At 34.5% G+C, this 24,330-nt stretch overlaps 1 long non-coding RNA gene across 1 annotated transcript; it reads left to right on the top strand.

The window, feature by feature from the left end:
• The first annotated feature begins 6,499 nt into the window (after window positions 1-6,499).
• On the top strand, window positions 6,500-9,784 carry LOC148692892 (uncharacterized). Its single transcript, XR_015953615.1, has 4 exons — window positions 6,500-6,577; window positions 8,880-9,223; window positions 9,345-9,443; window positions 9,518-9,784. It is a non-coding gene; the product is annotated as an uncharacterized LOC148692892 (long non-coding RNA).
• The last annotated feature ends 14,546 nt before the right edge of the window (window positions 9,785-24,330 follow it).

Raw genomic sequence — 24,330 nt, 5'->3', positions numbered from 1 at the left:
TAATTACTAGTATCTGATAAAAGCTTGGTTTTTCAGTATTTTGGTATCTTTTTTTTTTTCCTCAGTTATTAATTAATGTAGCAGAAATAAGCAAGCAGCTAGTGCAAACTTTGATTAAGATATATGAAGTTTTGCAGATGCTGTAGTTTTCTTTTCAAAGCAATGTATTATGCTGGTTTTAGTTACTAGATACTTTTTAATTAATTAGTGTTGTATTTTGGTGGTAGGTTGTCAAATTGTTATGCAATTATAATTTCAATCTTAGTCACGTGTCAAATTGATCCCATGGATGTATTTTTCAATCTTGATCCCATGAAAACCGAACTGAACCGAAGTAAACAAAAAACGACGTCGTTTTTATCTTGTTTTTTTCACCATATAACCCTACAACCAAGGTTCTAAAAGACGTTAAGCGTTAGTCGGAAGTCGGGTTGGGGCCTAGAGCCTAGATGGATTAAAGTAAATCTATTATATTTCGTATAAATAAGTGTCTATTTATACCAGAATAGAATGACATATACATTATGGAATAATGGAACAGCATGAAAACATAAGGAACAAGCATATAATGTGTGTTTATTTAACTATTCAACAAGTCTTTTACAATTATTGAAAAAGATAAAATGCAAAATGAAGATTATCTATTTTTTGTCTAGGTTAGTCGCAACCTAGGCGGGTTTGGGCAGGCTAGGCTAGTGCCTAGGCAGTCTAGGTAGGCGCCTTAGTAGGTCTAGGCACCATTTCTTAATTTTCAAACACCATGCATTAATCGGGATGGTAGCCAGCCGCCTAGCGCCTAGGCAACACGATGGTTTTCTTCCGTTCTTCTATTTGGTTGCCAGGCACAGAATTTTGTGAACCATTGAGTCTTTGAACTTGCGCCCGAAGCCATTAGGCCAAGGGCACGCCTACCTGGAGTCACCCATCATTGCAAAAAAAAAAAAAAAAAGTCACTTAGTACTACGGTCTAGTGGTATTTTTCTTCACTTGTAAGTGAGAGGTCTTATATTCGATTCTTGTTAAAGGCGAGTTTGAAACACACTAGTCCATTGTGAGGCTAAGCCCACCCTTTTTTTTTAAGTGTAGATAATATTGTTTGTTCCAAAAAAAAAAAAAAAAAAAAAAGACTCTGCATATAGGAATTTCAATAATTTTTTTTTTCTATTTTCAATGAAAAAAAAAATTATCCATCTAATGAATTATATTTCTTCCAAAAATAATGTTACAGTTATCACATTTTATCACCTCCATAATAAAGGTAGTGCCCACCAATACAAGTGGGTTCACCTCTATTAAAGAGATGGTAAAAATATAAATATGGAAAGATTGGCATTTGTTCTTCCAAAAGCAACCTGTTTATTAACCAGAAAAATGCTTTCGTGGCAGATTAGTAAGAGATAAAATGTTAATATGAGCATATACTAAATGGGACTATGACAAAAGAAAAATTAGTTAAATAGAAGATAGTAGACATAATCAACTTCTTCTATACAACTATATACTTACACAATTACACTAAAGGGTGGAGGAATAAATTTGTATTTAACTTGTAATCCACAAGATTCAAACTTAAGATGTAACGACCCGTCCCGGAATTTACGGAACGGAAGGGCATTTTCGTAATTCCACTTTGGGTTGAAAGATATTTTGAAATGGTTACTATTTGGGTCTTAAATTGTGTGCCATGTGGGGCCCACTTTCCTTTTGGTCCCCCGGCCCACTCTCCTTTTGGTCCCCCGGTCCACTCTCCCTTCTCTTTCCTCCTTTCCATGTGAAACTCTCAGACCACTCTCCTCTATCCTCACTTTCTCTCATCCTCTCTTAAACTCCCTGAACACTCTCTCTTCTCTGTAAAACCCTACCTCATCTCTGAGTTCACTCACGCACGCACAACCACCATCATTCTCTCCCCTCCACGCGAGTTCCACAAAACCTGGAATGAAAGAACACCCGTATCACGTGCAATGTGGCTGCACCACTGTGCAGTTCCCTCTCCGGCGAACTCTCGACTTAGGTAAGTCCTAGAACCTCTTAGGTTGTAATGTAGGCTTTAGGTGGTTTCACTTGTTAGTTGCAGAGATTAACTCGGGAAGACTTTCCCAATATCTTGACAAGAATCGTGGGTTTCAGATCATTTTTCTGGCCAACTCTGGCCATGACTGAGGAAACTATTGGTACGTCTCGAATCCTCATTCCTTGGGCTTCAATTTGGTATATTGCATGACGTATTTTGATTAAGTTTTAGGGTTAAACGGAGCTTGGAAAGCTCTGGCTTTCTTCTTCCTCGAAATCGGCTAACCCAGCCTGAAATGGGTCAAACCAAATCCATAATCCTAGGCTAGCCCAAACCTTTAGGCCATGGAACCTGGCTCAAACTCTTGGCCAAGACCCAGTTGCCCTAGGCCCAACCTTGCAGCCCAAACCCAAAGAACCCAAGCCAGTCCTAGTGACCTGGCCCAACCCAAGCCTTTGGCCCAAACCCAAATGAGAACCGACCCAACCTAGAACCTAGAAAAGCAAAGCCCAGACCTGGATCCGACCAGTTGACTGTTGATTGTTGACCTGACGTGTTGACTAATGACCTGACTTGTTGACTGTTGACCGTTGACTTTTTCGAATTTCAGCCCGGACCCCTTCTAAACTTCGAGGTCCTAATTCCAAATATGTGCTCCTTTTTCCCAAATTCAATCATTTTAGTATAGTTTTATTAATTGGTACCTTTATGTACTTAGGTGCATTTGTTTATGGCATTTCCGTCTTCATTAGTTGCACGGCACTTCGACGGCAGAGTATCTGTGAGTAAACCCCTTCCAAAATGCATGATTTTTATTATAGAAATACATACATGAAAAGCATGATTTTATGACTATGTTTTATGAAACGTTTACGAGTAAATTGGACTTATGCTTTATGAAATATCATGCTTTATCAGATTTACGTTCTTTGAAAGACTTATGATTATATACTATGAACATGGTTTATGATGATGATTTGAGCTAGAACGCTTCTATGATTTATGATATGATGTTTGATCTATTGAGCTCCGATGAGATATATTTTGAAAATATTATGTTTATGATTTTCTGTGCTTATATATGACTAGGGGCAAATGATACTTATATATTACTTCGGTCGGGTGATGAAGAGCCTACGAGCGAATGATACTTATATATGGCTTTGGTCAGGTGAATGAAGTTTTATATATATATGCCTACAGGCGGGTGATGAAGGGCCTTTGGGCAAATGAAGATTTATATATGCCTTTGTGATACCACTACTAAGCACATTATTTATGATATATGCTTTATGAAGGTTATATGGCATGCTAAGGTTTTCGGAAAACCTATTACTTATTATGCTATATGAATTTTCTAAACTTTGGGGGTTAGTATGTTGATGAGTAACTGTTTCAGTATTACTAGTATATCAACTTAGTCCACTCATGTTTTGTTTTACACCCCCTCATGACTTAGAATCGAGGCGTACAATCCTAGTGTCAAGGCACTCTTGCATCAGTATCTCGAGTCTTCTAGGTGTAGGACCCTTTCCTTTGTTCGTACTGTGTATAATACTTCTTCTTAAATGTTCTGGATTAGTTGTATACTCTAAACACGTTCCACAATTGCATATTCATTATAGTTAAATTCACAAGTTTTATTTATTTTTGTTCTTTCTTCATAGTTTTCACGCATTTAGTATGGCTTCATCACCTTCGAGTGTTGGCCAGCGTGTGTCTACTCTGGTATTTTGGGGATATCAGGGTCGGGCGTGTCATAAGACCTCTCATTTACATGCAAAGAGAATATCACTAGATCTTAGTTTCAAGCAACAATAATCAATAATATATAATTTACAGAAGATATTATTACATAACAACAACAAAATACTAAAAATAAAATCCAGTATATTCCCAAGGCAGTAATAACGAACTGACTCGAAACCTATGCAAAAAGTTGCAAGTTACTGTCCTTAAAACATAAATTCGCCCTTACTTTTGTTTTTAGTAAGGGGTAGGAACAAAGCTAGGATTTGAAAGTTGGGTAGCTTGTGTTAAGCTATATTTTCTTCCCTCAACGAAAAGTCAAGGGTAGGGATTTTAATAAAGTATCTATTTGTTTGTTAGATATGTTCAAATATATAAGATTCTCAACATAACTCTGGTTCTAAGACCAGCAGCTCTAGCGATTGACTCACTTCTTTCAAATTGTTTCTCATTATTAAGAAAAGGTAACATAGATAAAATACAGCTTGTTTTATAGCAATAGTAATAAATCGTTTTTGTTTTAAGGTCAATCTATTCACCCGTCTAGATAATATTTTTCCTTGTTTGCTAATAAATCAACTAATTAAACTCATGTGTCTATAATCAATTTGATCCCCCGATCGGATTGGAGGCAAACGCCTACAAAAACAAACTTGATCGTACAAGTGAATTTGATCGACTTCAATTTCACATTATGAACTATAACAAAAAAACAAGTTGAGATAGTTTGTATTATAATTTCTCACACATTGTAGTTTGCAACATACATTTAAAAAAAATAAATAATAATTTTGGATTTTGAAAGAATAATGATAATAATGAATATGGTAATGTTGAGGAAGAATTTAGGAATTAGAAAATTAGGACAAGTGGGTTATTTGCACTCCTCCTAGTCTACTACATCTGCCACTCAACAAGCTGGAGCCACTTGGACTTGTCTTTGTAAAATCCACAATGGCAAGCTCTTTAACATCAACTTGTCTTGTAAAAGGAAGCAATTATATATATGTAAATGTTTTTTATTCAAAAATTGTGCATGGATTGCTGCCCATGTAGCTCTTGGCTATGTTTCGTTTGGTAAGGGTGCGTACAATTTCAAATAATATTCATTTTATCCTCAAATCACGATTGAACTGATTATAACAAAATAATTTGATTCAGTTCAACTTTAACAAAAATAAACAATGAAAAGACTAAACCAAACCTAGCCAAGTTTGAATAATTTGGATTGGTTTGTGTCTAAGACCCACAATATTCATAACAAGTCTTTGAAGATGATGTGATCATCTTAGTGCATGTTTTAGTACCTTTTGGACATAGTTTTATTTTTATTTTCTTGTTAATTTGAACCAAATATGTTGTTTTGGACTTGAAAGTTTGTTTTCTAACAAAAACTATGACAAAAAAAAAAAAATACTATGGAACAAAAGTTAGGAACACTAAGTATTTCTTGACAAAAGGCTACCCAAGTTTGAGCAAGAAGACTCTGAAGTTTATTTTGGTGTCCTAAACTTTTTATTTGAATTTTCTTCATAAGCTCTAGCAAATTTGAGACAGTTACAAAATGGGCCAAATTGCACATAAATTTTGTTTTCATTAGTAAAAAATAGTATTGGTTGAAGACTTTGAGCCGAAGCTTGGCACCATTTGAAAATTAAGATTCTAAACTTTAATATGATATATTCAAAAGCCCAATTTTAGGAATCGGTTTCCTAACTTTTAAGTCCAAGAAAGAAGCATCTCGACACATGAAGACAATCAAGCCCAAAGAAATTAAGGTTTCCAACAACTATTTAAGAAACTCTTTTATGATTCACAAGGCGAATATGCGACCCAACTTGAAGAGATTGTTGTTGAAGAAGTTTTAACGGTTTTGCTAACCCTTTTTTCATGTCTCGTAATTTCTTAATATTTTTTTCATGACATTGATGTTGAAGTAATTATTTTCATTGAGGCTACGATGCATCCCTATATGATTATCCTATTTTTCTAGCATATTTTATTTATTTAATATCTTTTAGTATTAAACCTCTTATTATTGCGCCTAACATGTTTGATTGATCATTTTGATGCACATTTACCTTTTAAGGCTTTTGATTAAGTTATTTGATGCAAGTTCTTGACTACAATGCTGAATTTGAAACTACTTCCACTACAAGAAAAAAGCCTTTTTGGAACAGTTATTTGATGCAAGTTCTTGACTACAATGCTGAAATGTATTGTTGTTAATATGTTTACATGAATTGATAAGTGATTTCTAGGGTTTCTGTCGAGGGGTTAAAGAAATCCCCTGCTTTCAAGTTGATTGTCGAGTGAATCCCCTGCTTTCAAATTTATTTTCTAATTGGTTATGTATATCGTAGGATTAGAGCCTGGAGACGGCTCAAATAAGGATATTTGCTTTTTGCAATTTATTTTAAATTAGTAGTATTTGACTTTGAATTACTACATATTGTAATTTCATCGAATTCCCAGTAGTTCTAAACTCTTACATAATATCTCAACGGTCATTGCCGCCAAGACCAATGGTAACTCAATCAAACCACCGCCTTACCTATTACCAAGCATGTGAACTCATTTAAGATAGTAGACCAACTTGCTTCCCTTCCCTCCAATCCAAATTTATCCACAAACTAGAGTATTATTTTAAATTGATGGCAGACCAAGAGTAGGTATAGCTTGAAAACTTGGTTTGGATTGTCAACATTTTTGGGTTACCTTCAGGACTAAAGATTAATAGATTGTTTCTTTTGTAGTTCATATATTTTGGATTAACTATAGAGATCGGATCAAGGGTGCTTAATTCTTAGCTTGGTACGTTTTCTATCCACCTTTTAAATAAAAATTTGATTAATCTTACTTACTTTCTTTGTATGCTTTTCTACATCTTGTTGTTTTTCTTGTTAAAAATAACAACCCTTTTTTAATGGATAATATAAGGTATTGTTTCTTTATTTTTGGATGACATTAGGTATGGACAAGAGTTGGATAGATTTAAACGACAGGTCGTTTGATCAATTTAAACATGGGCTTGAACATTTTTTGGAGTTTGCATTTGATAACAACAATGGTCATACAAGGATTTATTGTCCCTGCAAAAAATGTTACAATCGATACTTTGTTACAAGGGAAGTAGCAAGAGCTCATATAATAGTTGACGGGTTTATGCCAAATTATAGAAATTGGATTCATCCTGAAGAAACAAACCAACCATTATATTCAGAACAAGGTATTGGGAATAATACTCCATCAGCTTTTGTTGATGATATGTTTGGAATGGTACAAGAGGCATTTGGCCATTCTAATGTGGATCCTAATATGAAGAATGATCAATCAATAGAAAATAAACACAGTAAGGGGCCAAATGATGAAACTAGAAAGTACTTTAAATTGCTACAAGATGCAGAATGTCATTTGTATCCAGGGTGTGAAAAGTTTACTAAATTATCATTCATTGTTCGGCTATTACACATAAAGGTACTTGGTGGATGGACAGACAGTTCAATGACAATCTTGTTAAATTTTCTGAAAGAAGTTTTTCCCAATATAGACGTACCAGATTCTTATAATGATGCTCGAAAGAGTACTGAGGACCTGGGCTTCACATATGAGACATGGGATGCATGTCATAATCATTGTATGTTGTTTAAAAATGAGGATGACAAACTTGAATCATGTGACATTTGCCACACATCCAGATACAAGAAATTTGAAGGCCAAACTAACAATGGTGTAAGTGGGGATAGAAAAATACCTGTTCAACAAGTAAGATATTTTCCATTGAAGCCAAGATTGCAAAGACTTTTTATGTCTTCCAAAACTACTTCGCTTATGAAATGGCATGCCTATGAGCGTATTAATGATGATGTGCTAAGGCACCCTGCTGATACACCTGCATGGAAAGCTTTTGATGCTAAGTATCCAGATTTTGCTAGTGGAATTCGTAATGTCAGACTTGGTCTAGCATCAGATGGTTTCAACCCATTTAGAACAATGTTCAAACCTTACAGTACATGGCCTGTTATTCTAATGCCATATAATTTGCCACCATGGATGTGCATGAAGCAACCATTCTATATCTTGTCTATTCTGATAGATGGCCCGCACGGACCTGGTAATAAGATTGATGTATATTTACAACCACTGATTGACGAGTTAAAGGAATTATGGCAATAAGGTGTACTTACTTATGATGCCTTGACGAATCAAATGTTTAAACTACATGCTACATTACTTTGGACTATCAATGACTTTCCTGCATATGGGAACTTATCAGGGTGGAGCACTAGAGGTGAAAAAGCATGTCCTTGTTGCAATACGAACACTCGGTCTCGTTGGTTAACTTATGGAAGAAAGTATTGTTACACAGGTCACCATTGATTTTTACCTACAAGTCATAAGTTTCGAAGAGATAAGGTGTCTTTTGATGGCACACGAGAATGGGGACGTGCTCCGCAAAAAAATTTAGGTATTGATGTGAAAAGACAGCTGCGAGGAGTACTTACAGAGTATAAGAAAGAATACCTTAGAAAGAGGAAAAGAGCTGAAGATGGGAGTAATAATGATCGATCATTTTGGAAGAAAAAAAGCATATTTTTTTAGTTACCATATTGGGAGCATAATTTGATTTGTCACAATCTCGATGTCATGCACATTGAGAAGAATTGTTGTGAAAATATCCTTTGGACAATATTGGGTGTTGCTAGAAAAAACCAAGGATAATTTAAAGGCTCAACATGACTTAGAAGAAATGGGCATTAGGAAACCATTGCACCCTCAGCAACGAGGTTCTAATAAGGTATACTTAGCTCCTGCTTGTTTTACTATGACTAAAGACAATAAAGATGTGTTCTTAAAAGTCTTAATGCAAGTAGAGGTTCCAGCTTCTAATATTTCTCGGTATGTACACATGAAGGAGTGGAGTATTTGGGGTCTTAAGAGTCATGATCATCATTTATTAATGCAACAATTACTTCCTATAGCAGCACGCAGAGCTTTGCCTAAGAATGTTGTTGAAGCATTGATTGAGTTCACTAATTTTGTCTTTTGGACAATATTGGGTTGTACATTATTTTTATCTTTTGGTCATTTAAACTGGTTGGGTCATGTTTTGTAGAATCAATTTAATCAATGCTTGGAAGAAAGGGAAGAGCATGAGCAAGATGAGGATTATCGAGAAGAGGTGTTTACTAGAGTTATGGGACCTAATGCACATGAACATGTTCGAATGTATGGAACGGATATAACTCCATCTCAAGTGTTTAGTCAAAGTTCAAGATCTTCCAATGTTAATGAGGACACCATACGAGAAGAGGTAGAAAGACAATATAAGACTAAGATGATCTTAAGGCTAAGCGTGAATCTGAAATTGAAGATCTCCGATCCAAGTATAGTAAAGTCAGTTCGAAACTCCATCTCGTGATAACTCATATTGGTTTCCATGTTAACACATCACCAAGCGTAAGTGGACAGTTATATAAATTTGAATGTGATTTTGTTCTCTTTTCAATTAATTAGAATAAATTAGTATGAAAATTTGAGCAATTTTGATTTCTATTTGTCATTTTGGTGTTAAATATAGGCTCTAAATACATCAAGCCATCTACAAAAAACATATGGGAGTAATGAGCAGCAACCTTAGTTAGACCCAGAAGCATAGAAACAATTGCTTTCATAAAAGGTTTGTAAAGAAAACATACTAAAGATTAAACTTTTAATTGACACATGTTATTGATGGTAATTCTTATTTTTCAGGTTTGCATGGAGATTGTGATGAAGAGTCTTGATCATAATTAAACTCTTGAACTATGTTGGAGCATATTAGAAAGAAAAAAAAATTATGTTCATAACTTTTGGGACGAGATTATTTATATTTGATTCTAGTAGGATTATGTATTGGGATATGCGGATGATGTACTTTTAATGTTATTAGGATTTCTTAAAGCACGGTTCTTTGATTCATATATCATTTTACTTTTGAACTTAGAATGATTGTGAATAAGATTATAAATTGCAACTCAATCTTTCACTGAACAAATATGATTTCCAACCATTTTGTATTTACAACAAAAAAACTGCAAGGATAAAAGCATTTGCGACGTGTCAAACATGTCCCAAATATTTTGTTTAATTCCACCATCAAAGTAGTTGCGACGCTAACTATTGTGTCGCAAAGCTATCGTAAATAAACTTTGCGACGCTTGTAATGCGTCGCAATAAGTTGTGAAAACTTTTACGACATGGGTTGGTTGCAACGCTATCACAAGCGTCGCATGACTGTCGTTAAAACGCATAAACGACGCTTTCATGACTTTACACGACGAGTTTTTAGCGTCGTATTTAACAAGTTTTTTTGTAGTGAATTCTTATAATTTTGGTCATAATTATTCCAGTGTTTATATGGTTTTTTAAATTCTCACCATGTGTAATGAATTTTGTACATTAAGTACTTAAGATGTACCCATATTGACAGGTATAAATGTTAAATAAAGAGACATTTTTTTCTCTTATAGCAAAACTTTAGCATGATACTAAGGCTTTTTGACCCAACACTCGTGATGATACCTTCAAGAAGATAAAGCTTAGAGTATGCATCCGGATCAAATTCTTTCAAGCATGACTTTTATAAGTCATTTTCTTTCAGGTTTGGAAGCACATAATTGATCCTCATGTGAAATAAGCAGAAGATTCTTCTAGGTAAATCTCAATATCAAAGTGAAAAGATGGCATGTTGGGTCCCGTATTGTGAGCTTTATTTCAAGGATGCGACAACATAATACTCTAAAGGTGGGCATTTTCATGGGTCACTCACCTAAACCGACCAATCCCTCCATGATTGGGTTGGATCAATTTTACACTCATAAAAATGGAACTTGGGACATTAACATTTTGTTAGAGAGAGCAGTTGAAGTCGGAATTCGCAGACCACCGTGTGTGAAAGAGATGCACAAACTCGACTATATGTAAAAGAGAAAATGATTGTAACATCACCTTGGCAATGGTAAGGTACCGACTAAAGGCTCTCTGACGATCCAGTTAGAAAGCAACTTATGAGACTCAAGCAATACATAAGAAAATAAAGCATGCGATAATTGCGATACCAGAGATGAAGCCTAGAATGGTGTACTTATACTAGTCAAGAGAGTCATTTTAGGATATAAAATTCATATTAAACTGGGAGAATCCAAGATGATATCTAGGAGTAGATATTGCATCATCTAACGAGTGTGATAACTTACGTTGCACGCTAATCCCTAGATTGTAGGAATTTCCAAAAATATAGGGACTTATATGATCCTCAATTAGTTTAGGTTTTCGTATCTTGCGGAACAAGAATGACATCGCTAGTCCATTTTTGCAGCTCGATACGTCATGATCGGACTTTTAAGGTATCCGTATTCTGATTCGTCTTACTGTAGCCTTGGAAAATCATGGTCATACAATTGCCCCTAACTATGTGTTTGAAATGGTTGTTCTACTTGAGGATGGATAGTTATCGAAAAATTATGCCTTTCAGAGTAATTGATGTGTTGTTGTGTTGTTAAGTAATTGATGTGATGTTGTGATGTTGTGTTGTTGAGTAATTAATGTGATTCTGAAATGAAATTGCTCTTATTATTCTCACTAATAAATCTGAACCTTGATATAATCCGATTAATCTTGTGATTGTTCTAGTAGATTATATCATCAGTGGTGATTTTCAAATTCAATTTCAAGTTCAATGATGCATTCGCAGACTGCTGCGAAACCGTGTGGCCGAAGCAAGTGGTGGTTAGGGACGATCAACCTTACTCACTCATGGTAGGTGGTGTTGTTCATATTCCTAGGCTCCAATATCAAGACGACATTGTGCAACAAAGTTACAGTGTTAATGATTTTTAGATGACGTTTTAGTTTAAGAGTGTTTTTAATAAGAAAAGAAGGAAATCCAGCTGTCTAATTTTCATAAGTCAGGAACACCCGCCCACATTTATGCCCAAAACCCTGAAAAATTTCTCGTGTGCATGCTGCACATATGACATGGCACTGAAGTTCGCATTGCAAGATCTGGTTGGAGATATTCTTGATAATTTTTTAAGGGTAAATTACATTTTACACCCTTAAGTTTGTGCTCAATTGCAACTCCATACAACATCTTTAAAACATTTCAATCCCATACATTCACTCTTACTTTATTTCAATTTCATATATCCGTTAGCAAATCTGTTAAGTCAACCGTTAAGTGATGATGTGGCAAATATGAGGTTCATATTTCTGCTGATGTGGCTACCAACTTTGCACCATGTGGATAAAAAATAAATAAAGATTAATTCACAAAAAAATTAATTTCTATAATTAAAAACAAATAAATAAAAAATTTTGACAAAAAAAAAACAAATAAATAAAGAAAAAAATGTGGAGTTCAACATCACCTAACACCAGCTCGTTCGCCCCAGATTTAACACCTTCATCCCATCCCTAACGACCGCCACCTGCTCCAACTTAATCTCCTTCAACACCTCCCAGTGCCTTCTTTGCGTTGCTTTTCTGCCAAATCTCAACGATCGCGTTCACGTTTAGGATTAGGAAAATCACCAGTGGCTCCACAAACGCTTTGATCTCCTTCTCCTCCTCATTGCCATTGTACCAAGCTAGGATGAACGAGATGACGCCACCCCAGCAGAATCCACTCCAGCAAGTGGCTCAGATGGTCCAACAACAACTTTGATATTGTCTCTTTCTACATCGAATTTCTGGGGTTCTCCACAACCTCAACAAGCTCATCAATCTTTTCGTGCTTGTATAACTCACTCCTCATCTTCAAAGACAACAATTCAAGTAACATTCTCAACTTCAACTGTGACGTGGAAACCTGATTCAAATTCAGAGAATTCGAATCCAACCCATTTCTGGAAAAGAATCGATTAGACGACCTCCGAATCTCTGGGGATAGAATCCATAGGGTGGAGGATTTCGAACCGGCTTACATCTAAATTCGAATCCAGCCCATTTCTAGAAAAGAACCGAACAGAAGGCCTCCAAATCTCCAAAGACGGAATCCATGAGGTGGAGGATTTCGAACCATCTTATGCCCTCCATATGTTCGACGAAATGTTGAAGAGATTGCGGAGATGAATTTGGAGTTATAAAGGTAGCAGAGGGTCGAGATTGGGATCTAGTTTGCCATTCCACGCCCCCACCATTCTTCATCTCCCCCGTCCCACCATAGCCACCTTCATTTCTTTCTTTAGATCATCCCCAATGGGAGCTCTATCCTCCTTGGGGCTACCATATTTGAAGCCCTAGTGAGAAATTTCATCCCCCATAGGCCGAAAAATGAGATCACATCCACCACAATGGCTAACAACTTCCTTCCTTAGATAGCAAAAAGTTAGGCCATATCTAGCCCAAAAAATTGGTGGGATCCATACCAAAAATGGAGCCCAAACTTATTTTTTTGTTATTTTTAATTCAAAAATAAGGCCCACCCTTTTTTGTTGCCTTTCTTTGATTCCAATATTTTTCTTCGTTGTTTTATAATTCAAATTAGGTGGGCAACCCCCCATTTTTGTTACCCTTTTTTTATACTGTTGTTTTCAATGGCTCTTTTTTCAATTGTTTTTTTTTTTGTTCTTTTTCTCTTCACATATTTCCTATAAAATCCCCATAAATTTCTTAAAAAAATTATATCTTTCACAAACTTTTGAATTTTTGTTTCATTTCCAAATTGTTATGTGCAACAAGTTTTTTTTTTTTTTTTCTATTTGCTTTCATCATTTTTCCTCCAATGGGGGAAAAATCACAAAAGGGCACAAATTACTCAATTAAGGAAGATGTAGCGCTAAGCCAAGCATGGATTTTGATTAGTGAAGATCTAATTGTTGCGAAAAATCAAGCCGGCACTACGATGTGGGCTCGTATTCAACATCAATAGCTAGAGTTTTGCAAAAGTGACGATAACTCAAGAAACCCGAAAAGCCTTAAAAATAGGTAAGGGTCATCAATAATGAGTGTAGCAAGTTTGCTGAACACCTCATTCAAATAAAGCGGAGGCCCAAGAGTGGTAGTTGCAAAGAGAACCATGTGAGTTTTTATTGATTTTACTTGTTTAGTTAATTTATTTGGCATTTTAGTATATTACTAGGATTTAAGCCTGCATGATGTGGCGACCTATAAAAACTCTATTAAACGTGTAAAATATATTAAAATCTATTTATATCCATATTAGAATCTAAAAATCAAAGTGTATTTTTTTTTCCGTCAAAATCCAAAGTGTATTTGAAGATCACAAAATATAAATGTCTTGAGTAAATGTAGAAAACCTTAAATGCATTTAGGCACACATATCATTCATCTTTTTCCATCAACATTATGAACAGTTTATTATCCAAAATACTCTAGCAACCTTTATACAATAGATTGGTTGGCCAATCAAAATTTATCCGAGTATGAAAGTATGTGATCTCACATTCCTGGTTGCTCATCCCTATACATGCAACAAAATAGCTATAGAACTCCACCATCGCAAGTCCTCACATCATCTTTCATTGCATCCCTGGAAAGAAAAGTGATTCAAAAATGTATTTGCCTTAAAGTTTAGGGTATTTACCATATGTTTCCTTCAATAAATTGAGAAATCTAGACATTTTAGTAGATGGGCTTTGCTCAAAAGAAAAAATTCTTACTCAGTTTTTCAAATTACTAAATTTTTCAAGAAGCATAAAAAGATAGTGTCCTCGTATATATTGATTGTTTATTGATTATGTAATACTTATCCTTCATTGTTCTCTTTTTGCAACACTTTTTAAAACAAAGCCCAAATAGAATAACAATTATTACTTTCTATCGAACTATAAAACCAATAATTGTAAATTAATAGCACTTTTTTAGGTCCACCTGCTGGAAGAAAAAAAAAACACAAAACTTGTAACACAATTGAACAAAAAGAGAGTTCTCAATCATGGAAAACTTCAATTTTCATGTGAAAAAACTATGTTCTAATTTTAGGGCTTAACAATGAAATATTGGAATTTGCACTTGATTCAAACAAGTAAGATTAACTGATAAAACAAATGGTAATAGAATCTATATCGATTTAATTATCCGTTCAAAAAGAGCTTTGAACGAAGAATATTTTTAAGCATCCAAACAACCATTAAACTAAACAATCAAAAGTAAAAACAATAAAGCATTTCATTGAAGATATTGATAACGTATTCGGTTCTTCATAACTAAAAGAAAATTATTGGCTTTCTTGTATGAACTAAAGTAAGTGCCATAAATTTACAATTTATTGAGAGTCAGTCTTAGAATCAAAACACATTTATAGGAAAAGTAATAAGCAAAGGAAGTAGTGGTTTTACCTATCCTCCATGTCAGGACTTCAATTTCCAATTAGAATTCAAGAGGCCTATAAATCAAATATATAGAAAAAGATTAATAGGGAAAAAAAAAAAAAAAAAAAAAAAAAAAACAACAACAACAACAACTGAAGTCATCATTTAGCACCATTATAAAAAATAATTTTTGCATAAAAATAATTTAACAGCCATCAGGTCATGCATATAGACAACATCCCCAATTAGATAAGTAGCAGATCAACAATTGATGATCAAACCAGAAATTGTCAGCCTCAATTGCTTCAATCTAATTAACTCAAAGATAATAAACAATCCATTTAATGCATGGGTTGACTGTCAATTTTATAGAAGTATGAATGTTTACAGTTAACCAAGTTGCAAAATAGGCAAAAACTATCTCATGGATTGTAAATGTAGTTAAATATATGTAACTGAAGCAAACTAAGCACTGGATTCTTGTATTAAAAATCCGAATTAATTGCCCTGCAAGGTAACTAAACTAATTTCAACAATCTAAAATAAAGCTAAATGAAGAATTAGACAAACCGAATAATGAATGGTCTAATTTTTAAGCTAAATAAAACAAACACATAAATAATTTCAGTATTATGTGCATTACCAATTAGAAATTAGTAAAGCACAAAAAAATCTTCAAAAAAAAAGAAGTATCTAATAATTTTTTAAGACATTGAAGCTGTTTCAATTGTCTATCAAAGGGGTTAGCATCCCAATTCTATTAACAACCATCTAAGGTCGTCTTTGTAGTTAAAACATCATCATAAACATCACTTCCAGGGGCAATCATCTTCTTCAGCTTTTTTTAATTAAATTCAATTTGTAACACACTTGAAATTGAAAAGATCCATGAACATATGTATTCCATATAGAAGAAACCATTGGAAGAAAATCCTCCATTTCAGCTAAATGATTGAAGAACTTAAAAGGAGAGTTTACACTAAATATGCAATCATCATTCTCTTTTACACCAGTATATTTAATATTTTTACATCATGAGATATCTCATGGTGCAAATCTCATACGATATAATTTCTTTGCATAAAAAAAAATTGCTCATAACCTAAACTATAATAAAGCCCAAAGCAAAATCATATGTGTGTTGGAAGACCCAAATAAGAATCCAACTTCATAAACGAAACCAAACCCAGCATCGTATCACGAAACTTGATCAGAGGCTAGTGGGTGTCCTCACATCGAACAAAGAGAAGCTTCACACAGATAAACAAAACACAAAACGTGAAAAAAAAAAAAAAAAGAAGCAAGAGAGAGAGAGAGAAATATCGGAAGGAAGAGAAGAGAGCAATTGGAGAAAAAGACCACACTGCCATTGATTGTACGGTCCAGCAGGAGACAATTCAAATAGGAACAAAACAGTCAAGTTATGGGTATATTCAAGATCTTTTGGTGAACAAACAAGATCTCTTGGGTTACTAGGCAAAGGAGATATCTAGGTCGTCGATGTCGGAGTCATAGAAGACAGACCAGAGGCAGTTGCAGGAACCGTGTTCGCCCAGAAGTGGTTGCGGGAAGCGTGTTCTAGGCAGAAAGGGGAGTAAGCGAGTTTAGGGATTTGAGATTTCCGTTTGACATTAAAGATTGGAAGTCTTTGGAACTGAGCAAGCGGATGAGGGTGTAAGAAAGAAATAAGTCGTTGGAGTTCCAATTCCAGGCAAAGATCAAATAAAGACCAAAGAACTAAAACAGGGGTAAAAACGGAATCACACTGTAGAATGAACAGTGGCCAAAGAAACAAAGAAAGGGTAAAAACGAAAAAACATTGTAGAATGAATAGTGTTCTAGTTGTTTTTCTCTTTTAGTATATATATAATTTTATTACTAATTTATAACTTTAATCCACACATTTATAGATAGAAGATGTTGAGTTCTCATATTATAAGAAAGATGACAAATCATTCCATTTCATGAAATGTTGGGAGATTCTACGACATTCCCCGAAGTGGAATGAAACACTCTCCATTAATAAGTTATCTCCAATGGCGAATCGTTTTTTCTGTCGACAATGAGGATCTTATGGAGTCAGTTCCGGAAACTCAAAACATTGTGAAAACTTCAACCCGATGTCAAAGGCCTATTGGACACAAAAAAGCTAAAGCACAAAAAAAAATTGATATTGTGCATGATCTTGGCAAAGAAGCAAAACTTTGGCTAGCTCTTCCATGGCTTACAAATAGAGTTTTGACAACAAACAAGAGCTTAAGCTTATGATGACGGAAACTTCAAAGATTGAGACTTTGGCTAGTAGAAAGCGGATAAGAGAGCAACAAAATGAGGTTCTCAAAAAAAGAACTGCATGCCATATAAACTTTGTGGGGGACTATCACCATCCATTTGTATCGGAGGAGTATCCCGGAGAGATTTGAATATGATGTATTTGTTCTAATGTAGTTTGTTGTCTTTCTTAATGTTGTAGTTTGTGTTTGTGTATATGCTTATCCAAAAATGTTGTATTTGTTTTAATGTGGTTTTTTGTCTTTTATAATGCTTATCCAAAAATGAGTATCTTGTAGAAGTATCATAATGTTGTTCTAATGTGTTTGTGTTCGTATTTTATGTTTATCCAAAAATGTTGTAGTTTGTAATTTTTTTTCCCTTCTTTACTTTTTCCTATACTTTTCACATGTTGTCCAACCCTTACATTTCCTCGCTTTTTCTGCTAAGGCTCTTTTATGCAAGCAAGGGAGCCCAAAATTAATGCAATAGACACAAGTAGTTTAATTTGCACTGATGACACCATATTCATTGTAAAGTCATTACAATGTAGTTATTTAAATGCATAAATACAAACACAAACACATTGGAACATATTCATTGTAAAGTCATTACAATGTAGTTATTTAAATGCTACAAACACAAGACTTAGCCTCCATGTGCATGTTCATTCCACACATCTGAAATCAAACTATTTCGAAAAGCGAAGTCGGAATTTGTATCTTTCACTACACTTCGATTACTTAAAAATTGATGTAGCGTTATAAGATCTCGGCAATGTTTGAAATATCCTAGATATGCTCAATATTTCCATGGAAATATTCAAATATTCAAAAATTCAAGGAACGATATGGAAAGGGGGGGGTGAAGTCTTAACTTCACCCCATATCTGCGATATTTCCGGAAATTAGTTAATTTCCTCAATTTTTTTTTTATATTTTCAGGAAATATCCAGTGTTTGCAGACAATTTGCAGAAAATTTGTAGTAGTGGTCGCGTTTTCAAGGGAGACACAAGATGAATGACGAATATCTTTTGTTCCCTCTTTAACATGAATTATTTTTGCGTTTTCATCTATACAATCAGGGTTTCAAGATGAAGCTTCGAATTCAACGTAGTTGTCTAGTGCATGGTTTCTGAGTACTAGCAGTACCAAGATGCAACGACCGATAAGGAGGAATACAAGGATAAGCATATATGGATGAATGAATGAACTTGCAGTTGAGAGCATTGAGGGACAAGTTTTAAAATCAACTTTCAACTTTGTATTATAACTTTGCTTATTTTCAAATTGTGGATTTGTAGTAGTGCTGATATATTTGCTCTAGCATTTGATCTTTGCTCGTCTCTCTCTATCATTAGTAGTAATGTATATTATTATCAAAATGATCCCATAATTAGAGTTTTAAATTCCTATAATTCAGGGTTGTCATGTTTAAATTTGCTAAAATGGATTTATGTTGAGAATTGGGATTTTGGTTCTCGTTTGAATTAAATTTGACTAGTCTGATGTATTTTTGAATTGTAGATTAGGTGGGTTAAGGAATGTAATATCTCTTATATGTTACTCAGCAAACAAAAAGAGTTTCTTATCTCCACAAAAGGTGGAGATTTCTTACATTAATAAATAAAAAAATCCACCAACGTGAAATGTGTTCTTTCATTTCATAACTATTTTCCTTTCAAACTCTTCATCTTCAAGTCTGTGCATGAAAGTAGGAGAACAAAAAAAATTCTGAGTGCAGGCACCACATTCTTTATTTTGCAGACGTCAAGTCATCAATACAAGGCAAGTTTCACATCTTTAATACTTTTCAATCTTTTAGTATTGTAATTTATTTTTCCTTAGTTGTTGAAAAACCCAACTCATTTTATTAATACTTGCTTTTTATGTGGTAGGTTTTTAATATATGGTAAGTGGTAGCACCCCTACAGAAGGAAATGAGCCCAATCAAAATGCCCATGTTTTTTAAAGAAATGATCCAGCATAGCAATATGTTATTCATCTGCCTGGAAATAAGAATGGCACTATATGCTCATTTTGTAATGCTCAGTTTCAAAGTGGAGGCATTAAACGTTTAAAGTATCATTTAGCCGGTTATGATCCGCACAAAAATGCGAAGAAGTGCATGGCAGTGCCAAAAGAAACAAAAAAACAAGTGAAAGCATGGATACAAAAAAATAAAAAAGAAGTAGCAAGACAACATAAAGTAGCCTTTAGGGAAAGTATACGAGCTAAACTCAAAGGTGATTTCATAAGCAAAAGAAGTATTCACATTGAGTCGAATGATGACGAGGATGATGGATACATGTATCCTAAAGACCTACATCCAGATGAGCAAGATGATTATGATGCAGCCATGTTAGCATTGAGAAATGATTATCATGCAGCCATGTTAGCATTGAGAAATGATTATCATGCCACTAAGCGAAGTGCTCCAAGAGCAGGTAGTAGCAGTCAACCACCCTACCTATATCGTTGCACACAGAGCACCCAAGATACTCATTTTACTCATTTTGAGCCTAAACTTTATGATTCATCAAGGCAAAAGCAACAAACTGTTAAAGGCTTGTGGAAGGGTGCTAAAGAAAAACTAGGAAGAATGGTGAGCAAATACATCATATATGAAGGTGTGGCTCCTCATATGGCCAGTTCACATCATTTTAAGAATATGCTAATTGAATCTCAGCAATCATGTACTATAATGTTTCTCATATTCTTTATCTTGTAGTATAATGTTTCTCATATTCTTTTTCTTGTATATGTTTCAGAAGATGAAAGAATAAATTTCACGCCTCAAGGGGAAGAAATGGATTCTTAAAATAATCAATGATTGGTAAGATACCACATTATCTCATCCATTACATGTAGCAGATATGTTTTTTCCTTTATTTAATGTCATTTGATTTACTTCATGGTGTATGATCTCATACCAACTTAAATTCATGTTTTAAGCCTATTATTTGAACCCGAAATATCAGTACAAGTCCGACGTTGGCCATGATGCAGAAGTACTTCAAGCAGTACAAATAGTATTTCAAAGGTTGAACCTAAGTGAGCAACTCGGGTTGCAAAAATTTGGAAATGAGGTGAGATCTCACTCATTTTAATTAAAAATTGTTTGGTTGCAGACATAGTTGCCTATATGAATGAGTCTTCTCTGTTCTTGATTGTTGGGACTTGTGTGGGGATTAGTAATTATGCAAGATCATTATTCACATATAAAGTATACCTTAAATTTCAATGCTTTTGCAGATCATCGACTTTAGGGAATGCAAGAAGTCTTTTCGCAAAGAATTAGTAGTGCAGTCTCAAAAGACAATGCCGCCAAGTTTATCATTTTTTCAATTGAATTATTTATATATATATATATATATATATATATATATACATATACATACATACATACATATTTATTTATCAAGTGATGTATATTTTTTTACTTACAAAATAACAATTATCTCATAATATGATTTATGTTGATAGGGGATTAGTGGGATATGCATGGGCATTCTACACCAAACTTGCAAAAGATTGCGGTGCGTATACTAGCACAAACTGCATCATCTTCGGCATGTGAGCGAGATTGGAGCACATTTGCTTTGATTCATGCCAAACAAAGGAATTTTCTCGCATATTCTAGATTAGAAATGCTTGTTTATTGCTAATATAATATGAAGCTTAAGTTACAAGATGAAGAGGCTGAAGCTAACATGATTGAAGAAAATGATTACATAGACCTTCTTGAAAATGAAGGCCAACCCAGTGAGGAAAATGGCAATGATCCACTTCATGCATGGATTATGCCAGCCCACTTGGATGATGAAGCCAGAAATCCTGATTCACGAGTAGCCTATCTTGCTAATGCTAAAGGAATTGATGTTGAGAAAGACATTTTTGAAGAACTTGAGAGTGGTGATACTTCTTCGTTTGAGAGGGAAATGTATGGCATTCAAAGTGGAAAGCATGTCTAAACAAATGATGTTACCGATGGGAGAAATTATAGTGGAGAGGATGATGGTGGTGGGGATGATGAGGATGTCTTTACTTATGCCACCTAAGATGAAGATAGTGGGTGTAGAGAAGTGGGTGTAGGCATTGGTGCAATTGGGAAGTACTACGCAGGAAGGCCAAATCAAAATGAAAGATGAAGATTTGCTATCAGTTTTAACTCCATGAGTCTATGCATTCTTTATTGTTTAATTTCTTTCTTTATGGTATTAGTTTACTTAAATAAAATTGTATTACTTTCATGACGAAAATTTCAATTAAGTTATGTATAATTTATTCATTCTAGTGAAATGCTTTATTTTATTACTTGTCATTAGAAATACGTTTTCCTTCTCACATATCACATACTTATTGGTTACACAGTATCTAATCATTAATTATTGATTCATAAGTGTGTTGTGGCTTCATATGACATTCCCTAAAAAATATTTTTAAATTTCCATGTTTTTGAGCAAATTTCCATTATTTCCATCAAAGGCAATCGATATTGATATTCGATATATCTATCGATATTTCCACCGATACCGATATTTTAAACACTGGATCTCGATCAACTTCATTAGGGGCTTCCTTTACATGATATTGCGAAGGATCATCTTCATAGTCTTCCCCTTCTACTTGACGGCTGTCTTCCACAATCATATTGTGAAGAATTCTGCAAGCCTTCATAGCCTTTGCTATATCTTCTTAATACCATTGTTGGCTTGGGTCCTCAACAATTCTAAACCTTGCTTGAAGTATACCAAAATATCTTTCGACATCCTTTCATTATGCCTTATGCATACTGCAGAATAATTTTTTATCCCTTGTTTGAGTATCTGTCATTGTTTGGACAATAGTCGACCACTTTGGATATATACCATCTGCAAGATAATATCCTTGTTGTGTTCAATACCATTAAAGGAATATCAAACAAGTGGAGCACGTCCTTCATAAACATCATTAAAAAGAGGTGATCTGTAAAGTATATTAAGATCATTACACGAACCTGGAGGTTTAAAGAATGCATGTCAGATCCATGTATCATATGATGCAACAACACTGAGGACAATGGTTGGGTGTCATTTGTATCCAGTATAAGAACCATGGTATGCCACTGGACATTTGTTCCAATCCCAGTGCATGCAAACTAGGTTCCCAAACATACCAGGAAACCCTCATTCCTTAGCTTTTCTCAAAAGTATGTGCAAGTTACCTTTCGTCAGTTTACGAAGATATTTTGGTCCTTAGACGTCATTGATGACACAACAAAACTTCTTGCAAGACTCTAAAGTTGTTGTCTCTGACACCTTTAAATAGTCGTCAACGGCGTTGGCCACTGCTCCGTATGCAAGCATTCAGAATGCTACTGCTATCTTGATAGATGGTAAGAATCTATGCTTTCTGGTTGCATCACGTCTTTGAGTGAAATAAATTGTCAAACTTGACGACTCTTTCCATGATCTTGTCGAACAACTCACGCCTCATGCAGAACCTGGCTCGGAAGAAGTGTGGTGGGTACAATGGAGGGTTAGAGAAGTAATCATACATAAGTCGAACATGGCTCTCTTCCCGATCTTGATTAACTCTTTGTCGGCATGACGAGGTGCCGCCGTGTTTCGACTCATTTTGCACTTGAGCAGCCTCTAAACGTCTCTGGAAGTGCTGATAGATATCCCCTGCCATTGCAAAGGTAGTATTATCCTCATCAGACAAAGAGTTATCATTATAATTTGGTGGTTAGGAGGTTTTTTAGAGTAAAGGGATTGGAAGCTTATGTACCATGAAATTAGTGTGTCATCATTTATAAAGAGTGAATGATGAAATCTTATCTTGTTTGATTTCGGAAAATGTGTCAATTAGATAAATAAACCAACATATGAGATTGAAATAAGATAAATCCAATCTAATGGTTGTGATGAAATGAAATCTTATCTTGTTTAATTTCGAAGAATGTGCCAATCAAATAAATAAACCAATGGATGAGATTTAGATAAGATTTATCCAATCTAATGGTCATTATGAAATAAAATCTTATTTTGTTTGATTTCGCAGAATGTGCCAATCAAAGAAATAAACCAACAGATAAGATTGAGATAAAATAATTCAATCCAATGGTTGTCATGAAGTGAAATTTTATCTTGTCTGATTTTATAGAACAAACTAACGAATGGGATTGAGATAAGAGAACCTAATCCAATGGTGCATAAGTGATGAAATCTAACTTTGTCATAATTTGAATTTTTATAGGTTGAAAAGTTCTTAAAAAAATTTACCTATCCAAAAATCAATTTAAGAAAAACGAAGACAAAAATTTATCGTGTAATCTAATTACTACATAAAGAAATATATAGCTCCATATAGAGCCCAAAAGGTAATAGTCTCTCATTGGGAGAGATTCTTTATAAAACCCTAAAGATTCCTCGGAACTCTAAAATGAGCTATATCCACCACTTTTCTAGCTCCATATAAAGCCATTCACTGGAGATGCTCTTAGCCATTGCACACCTCCTTCAGTTTTTCCCGCTGCCTATGCCTAAAAATTATTTGCGGTTCACCCTCACCATCTTATTTTTTTTTCAAATTCAAAAAAAAATTTGCACAAAATCTCTGTTTCCCTCTCTAAAATGATTCTTTAATATTTGATTTATTTGTTGCCACATCATCAAAGATATGTGGGCCTTACATTTGCCATGTCATCATTTGACGGCCAATTAAATAGATTAAGGTTGTATGAAATTGAAATGAAATAATAGTAAATGTATGAGATTAAAATGTTTTAAAAACCTTGTATGAGATTACAATAGATTCCAAACCTAAGGGTGTAAATTGCAAATTTGTAATATATCCCATATTTTAAAGAGAAATTGGTGGTAGCCTAGCCTGAATGAATGGGGATGGAAATGAATATAATACGAAGTAGAGGACCACAATCCCAAAATTCCCATAAAAGACAAGATCCAACAGCGTCGTGGTGTCAGGGGTAGTTTC

Source organism: Pyrus communis, chromosome 11 (genome assembly GCF_041283825.1).
Source record: "Pyrus communis isolate YQ-2024b chromosome 11, ASM4128382v1, whole genome shotgun sequence".
Classification (NCBI taxonomy): Eukaryota; Viridiplantae; Streptophyta; class Magnoliopsida; order Rosales; family Rosaceae; genus Pyrus; species Pyrus communis.
The sequence above is the reverse complement of the archived record's forward strand: the minus strand, read 5'-3'. Positions and strand labels throughout refer to the sequence as shown.